Raw genomic sequence first — 4,679 nt, forward strand, 5'->3', positions numbered from 1 at the left:
GGTACTTCTTTATCATGATCCCAGTTTCTGTCTATGACAAAGTTTCTCAAAAACTTGGACCCTTATTTCAGTTTTTTCCTTTCTCTGTCTTGCATTATCTTCATCAAGTGTAACATTGATCAATAATTTCTTTGTTCCAGATAATTTGTTGGATACCGAAAATATAGAAAATAAGAAGACATGGCTTCATGTACTTAATTATAAAGATAGCCACCAAGCCCTTCCAGTTTTTCCTTTCAAATGTTTGTAACTTTCTGCCATTTCAACTGGTCTAAATCTCCATCACTTCAGTCATGAATTAATGTAACATCTCCCACTTCATGACCAAAGTCATTTCTTACCTTCTTATTCTCTACATATAAGTCATTTCTCTCCCCTATCTCTCATTACTTCCAAAAATAATGATACACACCATTGTTACGGTCATTCTTCTATAGGCCTATATTTATCATTTCTTTGCTCAAAAGCCAATAATTATTAATATACCATATTATGATTCAATAATCAAGGCAGATGTCCAAATAAAATTGCTTTCATTAATATCCAAAATGAAATTTCAATTCCAGACTTGCCAGCTTTTGTTCGCCCCATTATCGACCATCCCATACTGACTTCTCTGTGGCTATATTCATGTTTTTGTTTCCCAGATATGGAAGGGCTGACATGCTTTTCTGTATTTACATAAATTCTTAATATCTTATTTGAGTCTCAAGTCCCAGTATCTAACAAATTCCAGCTTCACAGACTACCTATGTTCTGAATATCTATATAATATCTAGTTTGTAATACACAAAATGATACTTTCATGCAGTCTGTTATTAGTTTTTCTTATTTCACCTACATTATCTCAATGGCTATTTACTTGATGGCTAGTACAGCCATGTTACTTGGGCACAATAGGAACAAAATAAAATCAACATTTTCTTATAGTCATGATTTCCAGAGTAAGGATATACATCTTGGCTTTAATTATGGTCAACATAGGTACTATAGAAGTTTAACATTTTCCTTTTTTATTCTATACTTCATTTATCTGTTCTGTTATTTGAATTGCATGATTAGCTCATGTTTATACACTGGTGTCTGTTGCAGTCTCCCATAATAAAATATGTATTATTAGAAGCTTTCTTTTCCCCACTGACATATGAGTTTGTTTCATATTATATATAAATTTCTATTATTAAAGTTGATTAAGAGATAGATTTTATCTCCACAGTTTTTTAATCAGAAGAATACTTCCAAACTGAACCTACATCCTTGAGGCTGCATGCCTTGGTCATGAGATACCAATCGAGGAAGAATAACCAAAGATCAATGTGTTGAAGATCTGAAACAGGGAGAATTGTTGTGAGTGTGCACCGTGTGAGTCTATGTGTGTGTTTGTGTGTGTTTGTGTGTAACAACAATATCATAATGATGTCAACATTTAGTCCTAAAAGATGTAGACACATTTACTAGGACATAAAATTAGAGCAAGTCCAAAGACCTGTAGAATCTCTTATTTTCTTGCCTCTATCATTTATTATCATTAATCATGTCCGCTCTAGCTTCTCAGTTTTAATTCCCATTGAGCATCCTTTAAGTTGTTTCTATCTTTCAACTATCTTGATTATCCTCAGTCATAGCTCCTGATTCATCAGCACAGAAGCTAGAAATTTTTGCATGAAATAAACAGGCAGCATGTCAGCCACAGTGCCTGCCCTTCTTGCTGTTTGACAAGTGGCACATGTTATCTTTCTGACTCTACTGTGAGCTTCATTTCCATATGCCAGGCTTCACACGACATCTCAGGCAACACCATGTCTCACTCCTTTTATAAAAGACTTTTGCAGTTTTGTTCTGATAAATGAACAAGGAATGAAATAAAAGATGGCTAAAACAAATTGTTTTCAAATTTCCTTCCTTCATTATAATCTAGACAAACATTCATGGTAAATTAGGTTTAATCAGTGCATATAGTTCTCACTCTCTACATAAAAGCAACCAACAAATTTTTACACAGTGCTGCCAGTACTTTTGGTTTTGACTTGTGCAAAGTAGTAAGTTAGATGCATAAAGCAGTTAATGTCATACCAAAATGACCCCCAAAATGAATAGTTATGTGTGCTTCATATCAGGCTCTAGGAATACAGCTAGGGATGATAATTCTCTTTTCCAATATTAAGTGATGTGAAGGTACTAAATACACAAGTACATGTTTGTTGCAACATTTGCTAAGATAAAAACAGATCCTAGAAATTGTTTTGATTAAATTACTCACACATTTCCATAATTCTGACCACAACATTATAAGGGCAGTACAGATGATTAATATTGAACTTCAAATCCCACAATACTTCAGGACCAGTGGCAAAAAACATAAACTGGTGAACCACTAATATTAAGTACTCTGTTAGATATAGAACAAATGTGAGCATCTACTTTTCAGCACAGTTAGAATTAATTCCGGTCATTTCTAAGAGCTTTTAAACAATAGTTAAGATATAACTTTATGATCATTATCTGATAACCTCAAATTTCAATATTACTATCATGAAGAAAGTGTAACATTAAAAGATAAAATAAACTATATCTCTTATAGAAACTATTAGGCCATATAATACATACCATTTCAGTTTAAAAATCTATCCTTCAAATTGGATTTGGAATATAGGAATTACATATACAGAAAATGACTAATTAATCTATGGGGATGATAAAATTGTGTATTTACTTGTATTCAGTTTTGCAGTTTACCAAACATGTAATATCCCACTTCTTTTTGCTTCACTCTCTTCATTTGCAAAGTAGGGCAATGGCTGTATCTACCTCATGGTAGTTTCAAGGAAAACGTGTTCATAAATATATGCAAAAATCTCAGAACAGTACAAGACACATAAAATACACCATATAACTGTTACATATTATATTATATACAAAATAAATATAATGCTGAGAATTGAGGTAATTCATATAAGCTCTTGACACTTGTCTCATAGTAAGTGCTCAATGTGAATGCCAATCACCTAAGAAGCAGGTAGCAGGTATTATTACTCTAACTTTATAGATGAAGAAATTGATATTTAGAAACTCAAGCAAATCCCCCAAAGGTCAAACAAACTATTAGTATTACAAATACAAAAGTCAACACATTCGCATTTTGCCTTTTTAAAATTCTTTAGAATATTTTGTTAACATGCCCCACCCTCATCATCTCCATTTATTCATCCTCTTTGTTTCTGTGAATATTCAATATGACAATTTATCTCAGTCAGGGAAAATACTGCTGCTCTATTTGTGGCTCTGCACTCACATTGAAGTTATTGCTTCACTTTGGGTTTCTATGGAAATGAAATTTCTGACTTTACTGCTGGGTTTGAAAATGTTATCCTAGGAGTTGATGTGGCTCTTCACATTAAGGTTGTAGCTGGACTGGGCTTTAAGATCAGGAAGTTGCTATTTAATATAGTTTGGGTACAAGAAAAAATCTACTACTTCTAGAAAACAGATATGCTAATTCATAACATAGCTTAGGCCAAGAAGCATATTTTTCTTCATACTTTATTTTTCTGTTGGAAATATATATAAAAATATTTGTTCATTGTCTTCTATTTCCCCTGTCTTTCAAACAGATATATTAAAAAACAAAACAAAACAAATCAAAACAAAAAACTCCCATATACTCCACAGCCCATTCATTGTGGGTTCCCAGAGAATATTAGGAAACGCATGATGTTCTGTAGAGTACGGGAGTTCCTAAAATAATAGTCTGTGAATTTGGTCTCAACAGGGGAATATGATAATATCATCCTGGAGCTGCTGAAAAACAAACCACCTACAACTAAACAAAATGTATATTGGGCAAACATCTGCCAAAAAAAAGCAAGTGAATTAGGGAGAGCACGCAGAAAGACTTAATCTAGTCCTGCTGTGAAAATCCAGGTTGAAAAGAAAATGCCAATAAAACGCGTACTGGCTGCACTATCAGTACTCAGAAGACTAACGCTGGTGCTCACTTTGTCTATTTCAAAGAGCCTACAGAGCATCTGGCTTCTGAGTCTCTGCCACTCCAGAAATGAAATCTCCAGGGATTTTAATTTCTGCATTTATTTTTAGGGAATCATAAGTACATTACGTCTGACACATTTGTTTTCTCTAGGCAAGGCTGATGCTAGTGAAGTAGGAAAATTCAATTCACGATTAAGGAATGTGGTCAAAGGGCACTACGAGAATGTCATGCATTCCAAACAATGCTCATGCACAGCCTTGCTGCACAGAGGACAGACATTTCTCTCTGACTTAGAAATTTGGGTTTGGGGCTTGGGAGAAAGATGGACTTTCAAGGACTAATAAATTTACTTACTCTCCTGTCCTTCTTGATATCTCTAATTTTGTTAGGAGCCGTCACAGAAAAGAGATAGGAGATGTACATTTTTCTTTTTGAAGAAACAAAAAGCTACACTAAACCTCTGTTCAAACCCTACAATCCAAAATGTTGTTCTTTTGAGCTTGCTTAATTTATGAGAACAGGCTCATTGTGTGAGCTTTAAATCAAGATACACAAAATTGGACTCAGCTGTTATTTGAACAAGAGCAGAATCAGCCTTAGGCAAACTTGGAAGAAGATGACGCTTGAATTCCTGGGGCAACCAACACTTTCCCTTTCTGTGCTTCTTACCACTATATTCTTGTTAGTATCT

The sequence above is a fragment of the Pteropus vampyrus genome, unplaced genomic scaffold (assembly GCF_000151845.1).
Source record: "Pteropus vampyrus isolate Shadow unplaced genomic scaffold, Pvam_2.0 Scaffold107, whole genome shotgun sequence".
Lineage (NCBI taxonomy): Eukaryota > Metazoa > Chordata > Mammalia > Chiroptera > Pteropodidae > Pteropus > Pteropus vampyrus.